At 45.5% G+C, this 23,341-nt stretch overlaps 1 protein-coding gene, 1 non-coding gene and 1 pseudogene across 2 annotated transcripts in view; 1 reads left to right on the top strand and 2 right to left on the bottom strand.

Annotated features, from left to right (window-relative positions):
* Window positions 1-23,341, top strand: part of LOC122545194 (uncharacterized) — a 785,061-nt gene that overhangs the window by 519,411 nt on the left and 242,309 nt on the right. The window lies entirely within an intron of this gene.
* Window positions 1-23,341, bottom strand: part of LOC148144882 (uncharacterized) — a 127,309-nt pseudogene that overhangs the window by 8,915 nt on the left and 95,053 nt on the right.
* trnae-uuc (transfer RNA glutamic acid (anticodon UUC)) lies at window positions 11,287-11,358 on the bottom strand. Its single transcript has one exon. It is a non-coding gene; the product is annotated as a tRNA-Glu (tRNA).

Below are 23,341 nucleotides of genomic sequence, written 5' to 3'. Positions count from 1 at the left end.
TCACTTTACCAAGCATGCACACACGCAAACACGCACTCTCTCAGCCAGACTCACCGGGAAGCACACACTCACTCACTCTCATGCATGCACACATAGATAAGACCATGGGATGAATTTGCATTTGCAGAATTATGTTTGTAGATTCATTCTATTTTGCTCAAAAAGTGCACAATCTGCAGACAGTCAATCCATGTAATATTTTATAAATTCCTACTTTGGAAACAGAACCAGTATGACTCAAGACAGACTCGAACCTCACATCTTTCATGCATTGTCTGAGCTGAGATGGCACCTCTTTGTAAAACCTGAAGTTATCTCGAGACTGTGACTTAAAAGAAGTTTTGGGATTTACATACTAATGAACTGAAACCTGCAACCCATTCTAAAGATGAAACACTTAAAAGCAGTCGAGGTTTGTTCAATATATCATTTTGCTACAAATTCTGTGTCTTATGATCCTGCTGTACAGTTACCTGACGAAGGAGCAACACTCCGAAAGCTAGTGCTTCCAAATAAACCTGTTGGACTGTAACTGGATTTTAACTTTGTTTCCAGTGAAAACAGCCCACCCCTCCCATTGCTGCCAGTAAACTTTACAATGCTGAGGAAACAATGAACCATCAGTCCTGAAAAATGTACAATTCTAATAATACGAGCTACACATTGACTGCTCCTTCTGATATAAGACATTGGAAACCTCGTGCCGGAGATTGAAAGAAATTAGCAGCTTTAAAAGAAAAACCTGTTGGATCTCATAGCCTTCAATGTTTGAGTCCGACGGTAAGTTCAGGTAACTTTTGTTGGGACCCAACTTTGTTGCAGCTTCAGATCGTCCCAGCAAAAAAGTGCACAAAAAGTAACTTTTTATTGAAACTCACACATACACATACACACACACACACATACACACACACTCTCCTGCATCCCACTTCTTTCATTATTGGTCAGCTGAGTTGTTCCTTTGTAATTCGACCCTTGGTGCAGCCTTAGCCTGGAGGAAGTATTGCTTCACTCAGCAATTGCAACTCATAGCCTGTATGCAAGTAAGATTCCCCCCGCGCATTTGCAGATGGGCTGTCAAGAATCAACCACACTGCTGTGGGTCTGGAGTCACATATAGGCCAGGGAAAGGATGCAGCTGGGACGACTGAGTGAATCCTTTCCCACAACGGCAGTTTCCTCCCCTAAAGCATAAGTGAATCAGATTGGGGTGTTTGTTCCCCGAAAATGGTTTCATAATGAGATTCTGAACTCCAGATTTCTGACTGAACTCCAAATCCGCCATCTGCTATGGTGAGATTCAAACCCGGGAGTCCCCAGAACTGGGTTATTAATGCAGTCGAGAATGGCACTCGGCCGAAGCTCCTTCAATCCCCCTGCGATGGGAGGTGACCTCACTGATGTCTCTGCAGGTGGGAGGAGCAGGTGAAGCCCTTCCCACACAGAGAGCAAGTGAACGGCCTCTTTGATCCTCCAAGCTGAGTAAATGGTGTGAAGTCCTGTACTTTTCACAGTCACCGCACTGAATCTCCCTCATTCGGGTGTATCAGTATTCTTCCTGCCACACCAGTGTCCAAGCAGACAGAAGCAAACATTTCTTCTCGCCTGGAATGGCTGCTGATATTCAAGTCCCAATGAATCAAGTGACTCTGTCAGAAGCTGATGTATCTTTTGGTTTCAGATTTCTTTCCCCATGTCTTCCTGCAAAAGAAACCATGAAATAAGTCACGGTCAGTACAGTCAAATGAACATAACTTCGGTGACAATTCCTTAGATTGCCAGATACCTGCTGATCATATATTATCCATGACACAGAAACCTGAAAACCCTCATTCAGCCAGATAGCATTAAGTATATAAAGAGGAAAACTTCATTTAGGTGACAATGACCTGGAACAACCTTCCTACAAAGGTGCTGGAAATGGAGCTGAATGAAGGATATGAAAGTGAAATGTCAAGGCTGCTTCAGGAAAGAAAGCCAGTAAAGTTGCTGAAAGACGTCCTGCTGACCTGTTAAAATAAAAATGAATACAAGAAATACGGGATGTAATCCCATTGCTATATTAGAAGGTGAAAAATCATAGCCATGCAGCTTGTACAACAGCGAATATCTGATATACACCATATGAAGCAATCATAAAATCCCTGCAGTGCAGAAAGAGGCCATTTGGCCCATCGAGCCTGCTCCGCCATTCTTTAAGATCATGGCTGATCTATCCATTATCTCAGCTCCACTTACCTGCATTATCCTGACTACCCTAAATTCACCTACCATCCAAAATCCCATCGAACTGTGTCTTTAATATGCCTGCTTCTATTGCTTCCTTGGACAAAGAATTCCATAGATTCACCACTCTCCAGGAGACGTAGTCCCTCCGCCTCTGCCTTAAATCTATCCCTATAGTCTTGTTACCTAGTCTAACCCACCAGCAGAAACGACGAGATAGGGTGGGTCTGGGTGGCAAGTTGTTCGATGGGTCAATGTGGACTTGATGGGTTGAATGGCCTCCTTCCACACTGTAGGGTTTCTATGATTTACTGCAGTTGTGTTTGCCCAGAACCACAGCTCCCAGAACCTCCCAACTTCTGCAAATTGAAAGACAAGTCCCACCCTGCCCTCTTATACGTGTGTTATCTAACTGCTTCATCGCTTCCAGTGAATACAGCCCACACCTCCCACTGCTGCCAGTAACCTTTACAATGTTGATGCAACAAGCAATACCTGCAATACTGAAAACCGTAAGGCTTCTGATGATACCAGTTACTGATTCACCGCTCCTTCTGATGCACAGCATTGGAAGTACATTTTTGGGGGCTGAAAGAAATGAGCAGTTTAAAACAAAAACCCACCTAACCCTTCACTAGGATTCCTGTTCAGGATACTTTACTTAAAACACTTCAACCCCACATTGCAACAAGTTCCACATTCCATCAAAATCCTGGATGTCCTCACTTACTCAGTTGCTGTCTCTCAAATGAAAGATTTCATTGTAGCTTCTGCTCCCAGTAAGGACAAAATATCTTTGAAAGCTGCTCTGAAATTCCAGTCTTCACAACAATACTTCTGCTTTCCTTCAGTCCAAATTGTCTGTGCTGACCAGATATCCCAAATTAACATAGTCACATTTGTCAGCACTTAGCCTATATCCCTCTCAATTCACCCTGTTACCAGATGCCATTTAAAATGCTGTAATTATACCAGCCTCCACCACTTCCTCTGGCAGCTCAGTCCATGCTTGCATCACTCTCTGTGTGAGAAAGTTGTCCATAAGGTTCCTTTTAAATCTTTCCCCTCTCACCTCAAATCTATGCCCTCTAGTTTTGGACTTCCCTACTATGTGGAAATGTTTTTGGCTATTCACCCTATCCATGCTCCATATGAACTTCTGTAAAGTCACCCCTCAGCCTCCAAAGATCCAGGGAAAACAGCCCCGGCCTATTCAGCCTCTCCCAATAACTCAAACCCTCCAACTCTGGCAATAGCCTTGTAAATCTTTGCCAAACCCTTTCAAAGGTTCACAACACTTTTCCTGTAGCAGGGTAACCAGAACTGAACGCAGTATTCCAAAAGTCGCCTAATCAATGTCCAGTACGGGGGCAACATGACCTCCCAACATCTGTACTGAAATGCACTGACCTATAAAGGAAAGCATACCAAACACCTCCTTCACTATCCTGTCGACCTGCGACTCCACTTTCAAGAAACTATGAACCAGCACTCCAAGGTATCTTTGGTCAACAACACTCCCCATTAACTTTGCAGATCCTTCCCTGATCTGCCTTTCCAAAATCAAAATTTCAAAATGGGGTTGAGAAACATATCAGTTGTGATTGAATGGTGGAGTAGATCTGATGGGTTGAATGACCGAATTTCTGCACCTATGTCATATGGTCGCTTGCTGTCCTGGACACAGAGTATGAGAATTGGGAGCAGGAATAGGTCATTTGGTCTTTCCAGTCGGCACCAGCATTGAACAGTTCATAACTGGATATAAGTAAACCGGCATCTAGGTGGTCAGGGTGGGATTTTTTTCACTGCAGCATCGGAGGTTGAGAGATGACCTTAGAGAGGATTATAAAATCTTCAGGGATATCAAAGATGGGAACAGCAGGTATTCTTTCCCTGGGATGGGTGTTTCAAGGTTAGGGAGCAAACGTTGAAGATGAGAGGAGAAATATTTTAGAAAGACATGAGGGGCACCTTTTTATTTTAAGACAGAGAATGGTTCTCATGTGGTATCAATGTCCAGAGCAGGTGGTGGATGCAGGTACAGTTACAGTGTTTAAAAGACATTGGATAAGTACATAGATTCATAGAGATGTACAGCATGGAAACAGACCCTTCGGTCCAACCCATCCATGCCGACTAGATATCCCAACCCAATCTAATCCCACCTGCCAGCACCCGGCCCATATCCCTCCAAACCCTTCCTATTCATATAACCATCCAAATGCCTCTTAAATGTTGCAATTGTAATAGGAAAGGTTCAGAGAGTCTGGGCCAAACACTGGCAGGTGGGACTAGTTTAGTTTCAGAACACAGTCAGCATGGACTAGTTGGACTTAATGGTTTGTTTCTGTGCGGTATGACTCTGTAACTGTTCTATCCTGGTCTTAAAACCATTTTCTTACCTCCCCCAAATACCCATCACTTCTTTGTTCTTCAAAGTCAAATGAACTCAGCCTTGAATACATTCAATGACTGACCTAACTGCAGGAAGACATCCCCACTTCTGAACTCAATTCCTCTTGCTCATAAACCACTTGCCTTGCTGATTGCTTGCTGCTCCTGTCTGACAACTGGCATCGACTGGTGTAGAAGGACGCTGAGGCCCCTTTGTCCATCCACACATCATTCCTGATGAAGGGTTCCTGCCCAAAACATTGACTCTCCTCCTCCTCAGTTGCTGCCTAACCTGCTGTGGTTTTCCAGTGCCACACTTTTCAACTCTGATCTCCATCATCTCACTTTCATCACATCTCAACATATCACCATTTAAACAATGCGCCTCCACTCTGCGCTTTTTTTTTTAACATCAAAGGCTATAGATTGTGTCACTGCATTTGCCATGTGTTTGTAAATTGAGACAGACCTGGATCAACTTTTTCAGAGTCTGTCCCCTCCCTCGATTCACTCTTTCCTTTCAGTTGCTGCAAGTTAACAATTGAACCCCAGAATGAAACAAAAAATGGAAAAAGTGGTGAGAAACAGACTGTTGTACTCACAAAAGTTAGACAGAGGAAGGAAGTTACAATCTGGGGTGAAGTTCACAGAGAAAGGTGCAGCAGCAGCTTCAGAGCTCACGGTCCAACCGACATATTTCGACAATGGCCGGCTCTGATTGGCAGGAGGACCAGTCTCCTTCCGGTCCTCCAAGGTTATCCATTGGTCCATGGAAAGGAGCTGACGCGCAGTTTCTGCGGGCACCAAGGAATATGCGCAGTGCTTTGCTGACCATGGCGGTCATGCGCAGTGCTTGCTGACACCGCGGAGCATGCTCAGTGTGCAGGAATTTATTACAAATTTTAAAGTCAAAAATCACAAAACACCTGGTTATAGTCCAACAGACTTATTTGGAAGCACTAGCTTTCACAGCGCTGCTCCTCCATCAGGTGGTTGTGGAGTATAAGATCGTAAGACACAGAATATATGATCTTATACTCCACAACCGCCTGATGAAGGAGCGGCGCTCCGAAAGCTAGTGCTGCCAAACAAGCCGATTGGACTGTAACCTGGTGTTGTATGATTTTTAACTTCGTACACCCCAGTCCAACACGGGCACCTCCACAAATTTTAAGTGTCCAAATGCGAATACGAGAGAAAAATACCAAAGCAATTTTTTGTCGAAATGTTTTTTTTTTCCCTGTGCCTAGACATGTTATTCCTTTGGCATTTTGTCTTTTGCCCAGGGTAGAGATATTCCAAAACTAGAGGGTATAGGTTTAGGGTGAGGGGAAAAGATTTTAAAAGATTTAAAAGACTAGGCATAGAACATTCACCCCTTACAGGGCGAAAGTGAGGACTGCAGATGCTGGAAATTAGGGTCGAGAGTGTGGTGCTGGAAAAGCACAGCAGGTCAGGCAGCATCTGAGGAGCAGGAGAATCGACGTTTTGGGCAAAACCCTTCATCAGGAAATAGCCAAGGGGAACTGCAGGGCTGTAGCGTAATCGAGTGGGTCTGGGTGGGATGCTGTTGGGAAGGTCGGTGTGAATGGCCTGCAGGGATGATATGCCTTAGCCATGCTTATATTGAGAAATGGTTGCCCCAAATCTGCTGTGGGACGAGTGGGTTCCAGTTCGTAGGACACTGACACCAGTCCTGGGGAAGGTGGGATTTGTGCTGTCTCTCGCTTCCCATTCTGCCCCTTGTCCATTTTCTCCCCACCCACTGCCCCCGCCCTTTCTCCCCTCTTCACACTGCACCCCGATTCTCTCCCCAACCCTCTGAACCCCAGTCATTCTCTACTCCCCAACCTCTGTCCCCTCTCCATTTCTCTCCCTTATCCACCACCACTAGTGTCCCCGCCCGTCCTTTCTCGTGCCTCAGCCGTCTTTGATCTAGTGGCCGAGCAGAGGTTGATAGCCAAGTTTAGAACACATGAGAATGACCTCAGCCGAGACCCTGGGTTCATGGCACACTACAGGAGACCAGGCTACACAATACACTCTCTCACACACAAGCACACTCTCTTACGTACTCACACGCTCATGCAGACCTTCTCTGATAGACATGCTCTCTCTCAGACACACAGTAATACATCCCCACACTCAAACCTACGCACACACCATCTCTCATGCTTATACTCCATCACACACACACACACACACACAAACACACACAGTACCCAGCATGCACACGCACACACACGCTCTCTCTCATGCATGCGCTCACATATCGAAGTCTTTGGGGTGAATCTGCGTTTGCAGGATTATATATTTGGAAATAGAACCAGTCTCACTCAAGATTAGGATACAGATAGACCCTACCCTCACAGCGTTCATGCATTGTCTGACCTGAGGTGTCACCTCCTTTTATAGAACCTAAAGTTACCTGGAGAATGTGACATTTAAAAAGTTCTGGGATTTACAGATTAATGAACCGAAATCTACAACCCGTTTTAAAAGATGAAAGGCTCAACAGCAATCTAGGTTTCTTCAATATAACATTTATGTTACATGACACTATAATCTTTTCTTATATATTTTGTGTCTTACGATCCTCCTCCACAACTTGTAGAAGAGAGCACCGATCCAAAGGAAAGCAGCTTGAGGCGACATTGAACAATAGCAGAGGATGGTTTCGATCCATCGACCTCTGGGTTATGGGCCCAGCACGCTCCCGCTGCGCCACTCTGCTGCTGCACGCGCCGTGCCTTCCACAGAACACTTCAGGTTTTCGTCTGGCACGCGGCAGGCACGTTCGAGCCTGATGTCAAAGACCTCCACTGCTGCCGGGTAATATGCTGTTTCGCAGACGTATGGAGGCTGTGTAAATATAAACTTATTTCTAAATTCCCACATTCTGTTGGTCGAACTGTGATTTCACACTGAATCACAACATGTGTCACAGCGCAGACGGAGGCCATGCGGCCCACCTTCGCTCTGCTGGTTCTACACTTAAGTAAACGTGTGTCTCTATTCGTTTCATTCTCTCGCCTTCTCAGCGTAAATCTGCACATCTGAACGTGACCACCGAATTCCCTTTTGTGTCTATTGAATCTTCCTCTTTGTCAATGAGGACAGGGACTTACTGACCCTACCACTCCCTGTACGAAAACGTTCTTCCTAATGTCACTTTTACTTCTTTTCATTGTGACTTTAAAATTCTGCCGAATTTTTGAGGTAGAGGTAAACAGCCAAAGATAATCACCGTCACTGCTTTCCTTCCATCGATCCAACTTTGTGAAACAGTATCTTTCACTGGCAAATAAAACACCTTTGTCCTCAGGTGCCTGCCTCATTTCGACCACGACTTCATGCCCCTCACTGTTCTCGTCTCATTTCCAAACACTTGGCTCATATCCTCAAAAGCAGCTCTGCGGATATCTGCTTGTTCCACCCTGACAGGCAGTGGGTTGCAGATTCCCGACCAGTCCCAATGTGATTGAAATATTTCAACCCCTCCACTGGTTTGCATCTTTAAAAAAGCCGTGGAACAATCTCCCTTTCCTTTTGACGACAGTTCTCAACTGTAGTCGGCAGGGTTCACACCTGCGTGGGGAACCCGCAATGGATTTCATGTCCATCGCATTCACCTCTCAGCCCACCAATACAGAACCACACTGACAGCTTCATTTCCCAGGTCTCTCTGCCTGTGGAGCTGAGAAAGAGTGAATCATTGCAGAGTTTGTTTGAATCCAATCATTTCACAGGTTTCGAAAGGGTTAAATATCTGCACATGGCGAGTCTGAAAGATGAAATGGACGTTCAGTTAAAAAGAAATACAGAAATTGCAGGAGCAACTCAGCATGTCAAGCAGCATCTGTAGAAAGAGAATCAGAGACAACATTTCAGAACTTTTTTTTTCCTCATCCAGGTACAGCCAAACCTACTGAGTTGCTCCAGCAGTTTCGCTTTCTGTCTCGGACTGTCAGCATCCGCATTCCTTTACGTCAGAAATTCAATCAATTCAGAAACCCCTTTGTGCTTCCTCAGTGGAAAAGATTTCCGTTTGGGAAACATTTTCCTGACACCATTAAAACGCGCAACTTTGCGGTCAAGAAAGCGGTTGGAGCGTGAACAACAAACACGCCGGCCCTGCGTAGTCTCGAACCATGAACAGTGCGTTTACGATCCGAACGCGCTGACCAATTGCGCCACAGAGACAGGTCCGAGCATCACTCGCACAGTCTCGTTGAGGAAGCTACTATTCAATTCATAATTCAACCTGCCCCGCCCAGAATTACCATTGTCTTCTATCAGTTCAAACACAGCGAATACTGCAGAAAGCCAACGGGTCGAGCTGCATCTGTGGAAAGGTAAACAGAGCCGACGTTTTGAGTGTGTTACGGTTTTTGTTCAGAACTCAGTGTTTTGCCTCTTCCCGAAGTTGGTCCAGGTCTGTGTCTCAATTGGCAAACACATGGCAAGTGCAGTGCCGCAATGTGAAGTTATCGCCTTGGCTGTTTTAAAAAAAAAAGCAGTGCATTGTTTAAATGGTGATATATTGGAATGTGGAGAAAGTGAGGACTAGAGGTGAAAGTCGAAAAATGTGGCACTGGAAAAGCAGAACAGGTCAGGTAGCATCTGAGGAGCAGGACAGTGAACGTTTCGGACACAAGCCCTTCATCAGGAATGATGTATGGATGTACAAAGGGGTCTCAGAGTCCCTCCACACCAGTCAATGCCAGTTGTCGGGCAGATGCAGCAGGCAATGAGCGAGGCAAGTGGTATATTACGAAGAGGAATTCAGTTCAGAAGTGGGGTCATTAAACATATTCAAGGCTAAATTCATCTGAGTTTTGAACAACAAAGAAGTGGATGGTTATGGGGTGGAGGTAAGAAAATGGTTTTAAGACCAGTACAGGTCGGTCACAGAGTGTGACAGCACTGAACAGACCCTTCATCCAACTCGTCCATGCTGAGTATGTTCTCAAACTAAACTCGTCCCACCTACCAGTGTTTGGCCCATAAACCTTCGAACCTTTCATATTCATGTACTTATCCAAATGTCTTTTAAACGTTGTAACTGTACGTGTATAAAATCATGAGGGGTATGGATAGGATAAATAGACAAAGTCTTTTCCCAGGGGTGGGGGAGACCAGAACGAGAGGGCATGGGTTTATCGTTGGAGGGGAAAGATACAAAAGAGATCTAAGGGGCAACGTTTTCACGCAGAGGATTGTACGTTTATTGAATGAACTGCCAGAGGAAGTGGTGAAGTCTAGTACGATTACAACATTTAAAAGGCATTTGGTTAGGTATATGAATAGGAAGGGTTTGGAGGGATATGGGGCCGTGTGCTGTCAGGTGGGACGAGATTGGGTTGGGATAGTTGGTCGGCATGGACAAGTTGGACCAAACAGTCTGTTTCTGTGCTGTACATCTCTGTGACTCTATGACTTCTTCTGGACGTTCATTCTGCACTCAGACCACTCTCTTAAAAACGATCCTTGTTCTGTCTTTATAAAATCTTTCTCTACTCACCTCAAAATATTTGCTCCCTGATCCTGAAACCCCCAGCTGAGGGAAAGGACACCTGTTGTTCACCTCATCCGTATCCCTCATGATTTTATAATCCTCTATATGCAGTGTGTAGTGGCTCATTGAAATAATGTCCTGATGCAGCTTCGTTTGTGGGTGTTGGGATGATTGCTTCGGTGGTTAAGCACTTGGTTTACGTGTGTTGTTTTTCTGTAGACGCTAGTGTGAAGTTCCCTATTGACTGTTCGCTCTACTGTGACATCTAAGAATGGCACTTTGTTGTTGTTCACCTCTTCTTCAAACCAGGAGCCCCCCTCAGGCCATAGTCTCACTACTTGGAACACCAATATACAGACTAGTCAAAGGCCTCCACTGAAGACTAAAACACCAAGTCGAAGATTCACGCCACTCCATTTACTCCATCCAAGAATTCCTGAACACCAAAGACACTAAGTTAGAAGAGGATGGAATAATGATGTCCTTTGACATAACAGCCCTGTTCACATCCATTAACATCAACGTGGCCAAAGAAAACTGAAGACACTACTCGAAGAACCAAAGACACAAATACAGCACCAACTTCATCAGCAAAGATAGCACTATCCACCTCGTGGAACTGTGCCTTACCACGCACTTCATATTCAGTAACAAGCCTCAAACAAATCAACGAAACACCCATGAAACCACCAGTATCAGGATTCCTAGCAGAAGCAATAATGCAGAGTCTCAAACCAACAGCCCTTCCAACGATCCAACCCAAACTTTGTGTCCACCACCGTGATGACACTTTTGTGATCAAAAAATGAAGTAAATTAGAGGAAACCTACAACACCATCAACAATATCCTTACTGGCATAAAATTCACAAAAGAGGAGAACAACAACAAAGTGCCATTTCGAGATGTCACAGTAGAGCGAACAGTCAATGGTAAATTCAAAACAGCGTCTACAGGAAAACAACGCACACGAACCAAGTACTTAGCTACAGATGCAATGATCCCTACACATACAAACAAGCGTGAATCAGGACACTATTTCAACGAGGCAATACACACTGCAGTAGCCAGTAACGACGGAGACCAATAAGGAACTGTACAGCGCATTTAAGGAGAATGAGTAGGCAAAAGATCCACTGAGAAATACTTCCCTGACCGGGAATCGAACCCGGGCCGCAGCGGTGAAAGCGCCGAATCCTAACCACTAGACCACCAAGGAGACAGCAGTGCTCCCTCACAGCTCTAATGTAAATTGCTTCCCTGCCCGGAAATCGAACCTGGGCCACGATCGTGAGAAGGCTTCCACCAATGTTATTGCTTGTATCCATTGCTCCCGATGCGGTCTCCTCTACATTGGGGAGACTGGAGACTCCTCGCAGAGTCAAGTCACAGCGCTTGAGGGAACATCTCGCCTCAAGTGACTGACTGTGTGGAGTTTGCACGTTCTCCCCGTGTCTGCGTGGGTTTCCTCCGGGTGCTCCGGTTTCCTCCCACAGTCCAAAAGATGTGCAGGGTCAGGTGAATTGGCCATGCTAAATTGCCCGTAGTGTTAGGTAAGGGGTAAATGTAGGGGTATGGGTGGGTTTCGCTTCGGCGGGTCGGTGTGGACTTGTTGGGCCGAAGGGCCTGTTTCCACACTGTAATCTAATCTAATGTAATCTAATCTAATCTAATCTCCAGGACACCCGCACCAATCAACCCCATCACCCTCTCAACTCTCTCTCCCACTCTGCCGAGGACATGCAGGTCCTGGGCCTCCTCCATCGCCGCTCACTCCCCACCCGATGCCTGAAGGAAGAACGCCCCATCTTTCACCTCGGATAAATTCAACCCCAGGACATCAATGTGGACTTCACCAGTTCCCTCATTTCCCCTCCCCCCACCTTACCTCAGTTCTAACCTTCCAGCTCAGCGCTGTCCTCATGACCTGTCCTACCTGCCAATCTCCTTCTCAACTGTCCGCTCCACCCTCCTCTCTGACCTGTCACCTCCATCCCCACCCCCATTCACCTATTGTACTCTTTGCTACCTTCGGACCAGCCCCCCCCCCCCCCCCCAATTTATCTCGTCATCCCTGGAAGCGTCCTGCCTCCATTCCTGAGGAAGGGCTTTTGCCCGAAACGTCGGTTTTCCTGCTCCTCGGAAGCTGTCTGACCTGCTGTGCTTTTCCAGCACCACTCTGATCAAACCTTTGGTTTCCAGCATCTGCAGTCCTCACTTTTGCCTACCCAATAAACCCAGTGTGACGATTTCACATCAACAAACTGACACTAGCAGACACAACGTCTGCAGAAACCCTAGCCACATTACTTTACATTAAAGACATCTGTGAAATGATGTCCAGACAACTCAACTCTCTCAGCATTAAACAACAGATAGTGAACCTTAAATACAAACAACCCGCGAACGAATGTTATTTACAAAATACCACACAAGGAAATTTATACATGAACTCTGCCGCACAGTTCTCTGTGGCAAGAAATGCTGGGATGAGATAAGGAAGATTTTTTTCAGCCAAAACGAATCGGCACTAACTGGACAGCCATTTAAAATCAACGCTGTCAGGCCAGGATGGAAGATTGGAAGGGACAATTAGTTTTCTTATTTCCTGAAGATTTACAAAGCTGAGACTGGGTTTTGGTGTTTGTTCCCTTTCCACTCCCAGAAGCCGCAGTGGTTGGGGCGGTGAGTTGGAAAAAGTGAAATGTGCCCGTGAGCAGCGTGTGGGGCTCTTTCAGCTTCCCCTCCTCTGACAGCGCTGTGACGTGACTTTGATGTTCTCAGGGACACTTACTGACGCGAGACAGTGAAAAGAGTCTCGTTCCTGCAGATCAGGAATTCAAACCGTATGCCGGCTTCAGGACAATGAGAAAGATTAATTGGGGTGTGTGAAGAAGCTGTAAGCTGCATTTCAAACAGGTCGGTGGAGTCAGATGCGTCATCCATTGCGCCCCGGCCCTGTGCGGACCTGACGCCACCATGCTGCAGAGTTCTGACGTTATACGGACATGGGCAGCAATGGGAACATTCACAAGGTGAACAGCCAAAGATAATCACCGTCACTGCTTCCCTTCCATTGTACCAAATTTGTGAAGCAGTATCTTTCACTGGCAAATAAAACACCTTTGTCCTCAGGTGCCTGCCTCATTTCGACCACGACTTCACGCCCCTCACTGTTCTCGTCTCATTTCCAAACACTTGGCTCATATCCTCAAAAGCAGCTCTGTGGGTATCTGCTTGTCCCACCCTGACAGGCAGTGGGTTGCAGATTCCCGACCAGTCCCAATGTGATTGAAATATTTCAACCCCTCCACTGATTTGCATCTTTAAAAAAACCGTGGAGCAATCTCCCTTTCTTTTTGACGACAGTTCTCAACTGCAGTCGGCAGGGTTCACACCTGCGTGGGGAACCCGCAATGGATTTCATGTCCATCGCATTCACCACTCAGCCCACCAATACAGAACCACACTGACAGCTTCATTTCCCAGGTCTCTCTGCCTGTGGAGCTGAGAAAGAGTGAATCATTGCAGAGTTTATTTGAATCCAATCACTTCACAGGTTTCGAAAGGGTTAAATATCTGCAAATGGCGATTCTGGGTGTTTCATCCCGAAAGATGAAATGGGCGTTCAGTTAAAAACCAAACCAGAAATTGCAGGAGCAACTCAGCAGGTCAGGCAGCATCTGTAGAAAGAGAATCAGAGACAACATTTCAGAACTTTTTTTTTCCTCATCCAGGTACTGAGTTGCTCCAGCAGTTTCGCTTTCTGTCTCGGACTGTAAGCATCCGCAGTCCTTTACGTTAGAACATCTATCAATTCAGAAACCCCTTTGTGCTTCCTCAGTGGAAAAGATTTCCGTTTGGGAAACATTTTCCAGACACCATTAAAAACGCGCATCTTTGCGGCCAAGAAAGCGGTTGGAGCGTGAACAACAAACGCGCCGTCTCGGGGTGGTCTCCAACCACCAACCTTCCGGTTAACAGCCGAACGCGCTGACCAGTTGCGCCACAGAGACAGGCCCGACCCTTCCTGCACAGTCTCCTTGAGGAAGTTACTATTCAATTCATAATTCAACCTGCCCCGCACAGAAGTGCCATTGTCAAAGCACTGATAACATGGTAGTCTGGTGTCAGCTCGATTTCAGGTCCTGAATTCTCTGTCCTCTGGTCCCCCTGTTCCCACAGAGTTAAATGTTGTCTGTTCTCAGCTCTACTCGATTTCTGCTGAATCTTTGACCCCCTTTTACACCTTCTGGAGCAATAAAATATTCTGAGCCTCCAGGAAATGACACCTTATTTTTTCCCCCTCCTGATTTTAAAAATCTCTATAAAGTTATCTGTCAACTTGCTAGGCTTCGTTGGAAAAATGTCCCAGCTTCTTCTTAACTCAAACCCTCCATTCCCAGCAGCACGCTGGTAAAGTAGGGAATAGGGATTTGTATCAAATCACATAAATGTACTGTCTGAAAAAATCTGGCTGTGTTCTTGCCTGAGATATTGAGAGTCCCTGGTGTAAGTAATTACGAATGCAATTATTTTGGTCACAGAATTGAACAATCATTTTGCAACAAAGGGGTCTACTCTGATAAGGAGATAGCGGTCATTTCTAGGGTAACTGAACAGTTTGTAGATCAGGGAGATGAAGTTCCAGACACTTGGGAAAGGCAAGAAATGACTGTGATAAATAAGACAAAGAACTGTGGATGCTGGAAAACTGAAACAAAAACTGACAACACTGGAAAAACTCAGCAGGACTGGAAGCATATGTGGAGAAAAAGCAGAGTTAAGGTTTCCAGTCCAACAACTCCTCTTCAGGATTCTGAAATAGTGTGTGAGAACCTCTTAAGACTACTGCTCCGCTTTAAGACAATAATACACAGGAGCAGGATGAGGCCATTTGGCCCATCGAGTCTACTCCACCAGTCGATCATGGCTGATATATTTCTCCATCCCATTCTGCTGCCTTCTCCTCATAACCCTTGACCCCTTACTAATCAAGAACCTATCTCTGTCTTAAATGCCCTCAATGACTTGGCATCCTCAACCCTTCTCCTAGTGGAAACATCATCTCCACATCCACACTATCCGGTCATAGAGTGGCACAGCGCTGCCTGACCCACTGTGATCTTCAGCATTTGTTGTTTTCAGGAAGGATTCCAGCATCTACAACAACGCGCTTCTAAATTTTGTACCCTGTTGGTTAGCTCTCCCTGGATCCCGTGAGATTTAACCTGACTCAACAATCCACTGTGTGGTACAAATAACAAAGTTCCCAGGCCCCACCTCCTTTTGCACACGTAAGTAGCACAATCAGTGGTGAGCACTGCTGCGCTACCGCACCAAGCACCAGCGTTCGATTCCAGCCTTGGGGCGACTGTCTGTGTGGAGTTTGCACATTCTCCCTGCCGTGTCTGCGTGGGTTTCCTCCGGCTGCTCTGGTTTCCTCCCAAAGTCTAACGATGTGCGGTTTCGGGAGAAGTGACCATACTAAATGGGCCCAGAGTGTGCAGTAAGTGTAGTGTAGTGTAGTGTAATGGGATAGGGGAAATTGTATGCATGGGTTACACTTTGGATGGTCTGCGTGGACTTGTTGGGCTGAATGGCGTGTTTCCACATTGTAGGAATTCTACGTGGCATTCCCCCAACTCCAGAGTCTCAGCACTCTTGGCTTTTCCCATGGACAGTGTGGGGGAGGGAAACAATGTTTTACACGGGAGGGAGGTTCAGCGAGTGTGAAGCTAAAAGTACACGCAGTGCATTACTTGAGCTGTTTTCCCCGGTATACCAGAGGCTGAGGGGTGACCTTACAGACGTTTATAGAGTCATGCGAGGTATGGATAGGTTGAATAGACAAAGTCATTTCCCAGGGATGGGAGAAGTCCAGAACAGGAGGGTAGTATGTTTGGCGTGAGGGAGACAAGTGTAAGGCATGATCTGCCGGAGGAAGTAGTGGATGTAGGTCCAATTATAGCATTTAAAAGGCGTCTGGATGGATATATGAATAGGAAGAGTTCAGAGGGATATGGGCCAAGTGCTGGTAAATGAGACGAGATTAATTTAGGCTATCTGGTCGGCACGGATGAGTTGGACTGAAGGACCTGTTTTTGTGCTGTGTATCTCAATGACTCTGGCTTGCCCGTAATGTTTGCCATGCCTGTATGTTCAGTTTCTGTCTGGTGTCGGTGCCAATGCCTTGATATCTCATTTCCTCCACCTCCCCAGATGTTAACCATTCCGTGTCTGGTTGTTTCTCAAGAAGCTGCATTGAAGGTTCATCCTGAATTGGTACTTTTTTTGCTTCCCAAAATCAGACTTACTCACTGCTTCATATCGTGAAAGATACTAACTTTCAGGTGGATGTATCCAAAATTCAGAGGTGTCTGTCTTGATGTTTTCACTTTTCGGTCTCTGTGAGTCCTGAATCAGTACCATCGGGAGAATTAGTTTGAGCGGAGTGAGAATAGAGGGGTGAGAGGGGGTGGGATGGTGCTTTCAATTTTGTGGAAAAAGAAAAGAATGTTCTGCGTAAAGTAGAATTGCTTGTTTGGAATTTCTAACCTGGACTGACAGTGATGATTTTTGTAATCTCTTTTTACAGATTATTTGAAGATCTGAAGACGGAAGTTTCAATATCAATAGCTGAAGGGCTTTGCCTGAAATATTGACTCGACTGCTCCTCGGATGCTGCCTGATCTGTTGTGATTTTCCAGCATTGCACTTTGACTCTGACTCTCCAGCATTTGCTGTCCTCAATTTCACGTCAATGTCTGACAGTCACTGAATCCATCGGGACTATAACAATTTTCGACCATGATTCTGTGAGAAGGAACCAAGCGTTTTAGTTCCTGTTTCAGTACGTTTTCAGCATCAGTGAGACTGGAAGAGAGACCCTACTGTTGCAGCACTTTGGTTGTGGAGCCAGTAAATGTTATACAGACTGGGAAGAGGAATTCACGGCAGAGAGGTACTGGACACGCGTTTGTGTGCAGGTGAAGCTTCGGTCATGGAGAAACCTAAGGAATCCCGTCCCGTGGAGAAACCGTGGAAGTGTGGCGACTGTGGGAAAGGCTTCCGTTTCCCATCTGACCTGGAGACTCATGGGCGCAGTCACACCGGGGAGAGACTGTTCTCCTGCTCTGAGTGCGGAAAGGGCTTCAGCAATTCCACCCGCCTGCTGAGCCATCAGCGGGTCCACATTAGGGAGAGACCCTTCAGCTGCCCTGAGTGCGGGAAGACCTTCAGCATTTCCTCTGTCCTGCAGAGGTACCAGCGGGTCACACAAGCGAGAGGCCATTCTCCTGCCCCGAATGCGGGAAGGCCTTCAGCTATTCCTCCGTCCTGCTGACCCACTGCCGGGTCCACATATTGGAGAAGCCCTTCAGCTGCTCCAAGTGCGGGAAGGCCTTCAACGATACCTCTGCCCTGCTGAGGCACCAGCGGGTCCACACCGGGGAGAGCCCGTTCTCCTGCCTCAAGAGGGAAGGGCTTTACCCAGGCATCCCACCTTCGGATCCATACGGGAGAGAGGCCCTTCCCCTGCCCAGAGTGCGGGCAGGCCTTCAGCAATTCCTCCCACCTGCTGAGGCAAAGGCGGGGCCATACCGGGGAGAGGCCGTTCACCTGCCCCGAGTGCAGGCGGAGGTTCTCATCATTCTGCACCTTGCAGAAGCACCAGTGGGCACACCAGTGCTCCCAACAATCTGATTCTGCTGGTGAAACTGCTGTGGGTCACTGCCAGGACTGAACCCCTGCCCATTCTGACAGTGCTTAGAACGGGAGAGTCGGTCGGATTTTTTTGTTTTATGCCGTCGTGCTCCCCCACCCCCGCAACTTTGCTTCCAGTGGGCACTGATGCTCGTTGAGACCAGGAGCTGTTCTCTCTAGTGTTTTCTGTCCAGTTAAAAAATTATTGGTTCTGTCTGGGAACGAGCCCCAGTCTGTAAGAAATAGCTGAATACTTCAGGGTGTCCATTCACATTCAGCAGTGACTTTGAAATTAAATTTACGGTTATGTGCCTGTGAACAACTCATCATCGAAGAATTGCCCAACGGCTTGGCAATCCATTGTTGGGAATTGATTGCTTCAATTGATAATTTTAAAAATTCTCTTCCTTAACTTACCCCTTAATTTTGTGTCTATGGGATGGTGGAGGACTTGATCATAAGGCTTAAATCATCGCTATTAACTGGATTATCTTGTTTAACTTTGCCCTAGTAAATTTGCAGTATTCATAATTGTTTGTTCTTGTTTAAATTATAATTCTGGTGTGCAAGATCTGTTCATCAAGTGTGGCCCTCTTGATGAAACTGCTGTGGGTCACTCCCAGGACTGAGCCCCTGTGCATTCTGACAGTGTGTGTGCAGTGGGAGAGTCAGTGGGCTTTTTTGTTTTATGCCCTTGCCCCGCCCTGTCCCGCCGCCAACTTTGCTTCCATTGGGCGTTGCTGCTTGTTGAGCCCAGGAGCTGTTCTCTCGAGATTCTACTGTCCATTTAAAGAATTGTTGGCACTTTCTGGGAATGAGTTCCAGCCTGTAAGAAATAGCTGAATACTTTGGGGTGTCTATTCACATTCAACAGTGACTTTTAAATTGGATTTACAGTTACGTGTCTGTGAAACACTCATAGTCCAAGTCTTGCACAAAGGCTTGGCAATACATTGTTGGAAACTGTTTGTTTGAATTGGTAAGTTTTTAAAAAAATTTCTTTCTTAATTTGCCGCTGAAATTTCTGTTTCTGAGATGATGGGGGACTTGATCAAAGGGTTTAATTCATTGCTATTAATTAGATTATCTACTTAACTTTGGCCGAGAAAAGTTGCCGTATTTATAATTGTTGGATTTTGTTTAAATTATAATGTTGATGTGCAAGATCTGTTCTTCATCGAGTCTGGTTAGAAACAGTTGAGAAATTGAGGGACATTGCATGTTTTAATTTCACTGTGTTGTGAATCTGGTGAGAGTGACATTCATTTGTATTTGGTTGCTTACCCTTAGTTGTAATGTCTTTCACCCCAACTATTCACTATAGGAGTGAGTTCCACAGTCTCACCACACTCTGAGGTTTTTCATGAAATCTTTAGTACAGAATTGGAAGGGAAAGTGTTGACGAGGGCAGAATATAGGGTCTTAAATGCAAAAGCCAGGAAGTCATTCGACAAAGTAAAACCATGACAATGTAGGGACAAATAAGGAACTTTGACAGCAATGAAGAGGTCACACGTCAGATTTCAAGATAATGGTCGTGACAAAAAGAAAAAGTACTCTGCCAATATTGGATATTGTAATTAAGCAAGTTTCGAGATGCTGCAGTTGGTTGAATATGATGACGTAAGCGATGAAATAACCAAAACCACGAATGTAATTTGATGCCGGTAACCATTAAGCAAGAGTATACTGTTGCTTGATATAGGTCAATTGCGTGCAAGTAGGCCATTCAGCCCATCGAGTCAACATTGACTGACCGTCCCACCCAAAACCAGTTCGTTACTCTATCTCTGTAACCCTGCATCTCCCATGGTCAATCTACAGTCACCTGCACATCCTTTGGACTGTGGGAGGAGGCCAGAGCACCAGAGGAAACCAACGCAGACACAAGGGGAGAATGTGCAAACTCCTCACAAAGGGTGGGTTCAAACTCAGATCACTGATGCCGTGAGACAGCAGTGCTACCCACCGTGCCACCACCACATGCTGCTTTCTAAAGAAGTGAATTTCAAAGACTTGGGAACACTTGAGAGAAAAACAAAACTCTCCTATCTTAAATGAGAGGCTAGTCTCTGGCTAGAAATGAGTGGACATTACATTTACATTCAGTCCTCTCCAGATGTTATACAGCTTCATCAGATCATCTGTTTCTTCTAAACGCAAATTGATACAAGCCCAGCCTGACATCTCCTTGTCCCCGATTATAAGTTGAGTAAATCAGCGACCCTCGACCTCACTGGCATGACACAGGATGCCCTCAATCCAAGTTGACCTTAATTGTCTAACCTCTTGACGCCCACGCCACCATGTGGTCAGCCGCAACTCAGCCCTGAACCAGAGCAGAGGAACTGAATAGACAGCAGTGAGGTGGACATTGCATTCCCGGAGAATATTGTTCAAGTGAGAAAGTTGTTCAGCTCACATTCAGATCATTGCAGGGATCATATCTCCTCTCATTTAAATATCTTAGATCCCAATAACGGTCTAGTTTTGTTGTACATTGTGTGTGTTTTACCTGATTTTCTGTTGCTGTCATTCCCATTAGGGTGTGTGAATTCAGTACCAGATAATAGGCTCAGTTCTGAATTATCCTTGAGGATTGGTGTAGAACGTACTAAGTGTCAGTCATAATGGAAGAAGCTGTACTGTTTATTTAACCCTTTGCTGTCATTGTCCAGGGACTGAATGAATGGGGAAGTGTAGAGGGAGTTTTACTCTGTATCTAACCCAATGCTGTCTCTGTCTTGACAGTGTTTGTTGGGGACAGTGTTGAGGTAGCCTCACTTTCAATTTAAGAGTAGAGGAAGCTTTATTCTGATTGTAATCCCATGCTGTCCTTTTCCTGGGAGTGTGAGATGGCATCTGTAATTGAAGTGAATGCAGACTTGCTGTGGGAGTGGACGGTACTTCTACCTGAGCACACCCATCTTTGAGATTGCTGTGCTGATCAAGATACTCTCAGACACCTTCATTCACTTTTCCAACCAACCACAGGGTGGTTAAGGATGGTATAAATGCAAGCATTGCCAGCGATGCCCACACACCATGCATGAATAAATACTTTTTGTTTAAAAGTTACATTCACGTTTCAAACCCTCTAATGTATGATTACTTACATGGAGAATTCCTGTCAGTTTGGAATATCATTTTAAAACATAGGAATGTGTCAACCATGTAGAAATATAACAAGAACAACAAATGGAGAAGTTAACAGGTAATGAGCAGGACCAGAATGCTGAGTCAGTCTGACCTCCATGGCTGAGAGAGTGCTCCCAGATGTTGAAGTTACACCAGTGCCTTTTACTCTTGCAGCTTGCCAAAAGTTTGTCCCCGATGTAAGATCATTCAATGACCCGAAGAACTAACTGTTTTTATCTCCATAGCTGCTGCCAGACTTGCTGAGTAATTCCAGCCCTTCTGCTTTATTCTTTTATCGGATTTGAGCTTCCCTAAGTCAGTGTAATAAAGAACTGCAATGCTGGAGATCTGAAACACAAAAATGCACCAATTGCTGGAGAAACTCAATAGGACTGGAAGCACAAGTGGAGAGAGAAGCAGAGTTAGCATTTCAAGTGCTGTGACCCTTCTTCACAACTGTTCTGGGCGCATGCCAGGATATTGACTCTGTTTCTTTCTCTCTCTCTCCACCGGTGTTGCCAGACTGGCTGAGTTTCTCCAGCACTTTCTGTTCTGACACTTTCACAAGGTTGATGTTTGTTATCCATCCCTAAGTGCAAGGTGTCTTGCTTATGCCAATTCAGAGGGCAATTTAAGAGTCAACCACATTGCTGTGTGTCTGGAGTCACATGTAAGCCAGACCAGGTAAGCATGGCAGTTTCCCTCCTGAAAGGACATTGGTGAACATGGGCTTTTATGACAATTGACGTCAGTGCCATCGATACCATACTGAGACTAATTTTGTGTTCCCCATTTTTGATTTGAATTATTCACATCTCACCTCTTGCTGTGGTGGGATTTGAACTCATGTTCCCTGGATTACTCATCCTGTGACATTATGTCCACACTGTTGTTTCCCATCTTTTGCTATTTTGTGTTTTCTCTTTACGTCTTTGTCCTCAGATGTTTGGGAAATTGAACCTGTTTAAAAGATTGCCCTAAACCTGCCCCTTTGACCAAGTCTTTGGCCACCTGTCCTAATCTGTGCTCCACTCTTGTGATTTTTAAAGGAATTCCCATTATGTTCACGTGAAGCACTTTGAGATAGTTCACTGTACCACAGGTATTATTTGAATGCAGCTTGTATCCCTATCTTAATATCTGAAAATAGAGGGTCATATTTTAAAAGTAGAAGACAAAAATGAGGATGATTTTTTTTCTTTCTCATGGTTGTGTGTCTTCCTCAAAAGGCAGTGAATTCAAAATCTTTAAGGCAGAGGTAGATAGGTTCTTGCTAACCAAGTGGGTGACAGATTGTCGGGGATGTGGAGGAATGTAGAGCTGAGGTTGTATTCAGATCAGCCATGATCTTATTTAATGTTGCAGCAGGCTCGTAGGGCCTAGTGGCCTACTCCCGCCCTTTGTATCAAGCAGTCTGTGTCTCCCCTCTTATAGCTATGAACTGGATAATTCCTTTCCAATATTGCGCCTTGCAGACAGTTAAGTGAACACCAGATGGTCTCCTATTGGGAGCAGGCATATTGTAGCAATTGCAATATTTCTTGTGTTAATTTTGTTGCTTCTTACTCAGTATTGCTGAGAATCATCTAAATAAAAATCAAAACACTTCTATAATTATCGCACCAATGGAAGTGTTGGTTTGGATGTAACATTATTGAATTAGCCATTCCCATCTTTTCCAGAATTCTATATTTAAAGCCCTCGAGTCTGGTTTCTACCCCTGAAACAGTTCTTATCAAGATCATATTTGACATCCTTTGTAACGGTGACAGGGATGAACATTCCCTCGTCGACCTGCGGACAGCCTTGATCAGGGTTAATGACAGTACTGACCCTCTCCAACATCGCTGTATCCTCTGGGAGGGTCTGCTTTTAGCGTCTTCCGTTCTTATTTATTTAACCGTAGCTGCTGGTGTTGGCATCTATACTGATGACATCCAACTGTGTCTGAACACCACTTCTCTCCCGACTCCTCTGTCATTCATAATTTACCAATAATTTTATCTGAATGCCTGCCCAATTTCCAGCATTGGATAACCATAAACATTCCCTTAGTTAAATATTGTGAAGTGTGAAGCCATTGTTTTAGTCCCCAAGTTCGACCTGAGCACCCCCCGCCCCTCCCCCAACCCCAGTAACTCTGTTGACATCCTTCTTGTCACATTTAAAACTAGGATCGATAGATTCGTGATCAGTCGGGGGATGAACAGTTACAGGAAAAGGGCAGGAAAGTGGATGTGGGGAATGCCAGATCAGCCACGATCCTACTGAATGGAAGAGCAGGCTCAAGAGGCTGAATGGCGTATTGCTGTTCCTATTTCTTGTGGATCCCGAGCCCTGACCTCTGATACAGGACACTG

Source organism: Chiloscyllium plagiosum, unplaced genomic scaffold (assembly GCF_037043375.1).
Source record: "Chiloscyllium plagiosum isolate Xiang-an unplaced genomic scaffold, Cpla_swu_hap1 HiC_scaffold_27, whole genome shotgun sequence".
NCBI lineage: Eukaryota > Metazoa > Chordata > Chondrichthyes > Orectolobiformes > Hemiscylliidae > Chiloscyllium > Chiloscyllium plagiosum.
This window is presented reverse-complemented; position numbering and strand designations above follow the sequence as displayed.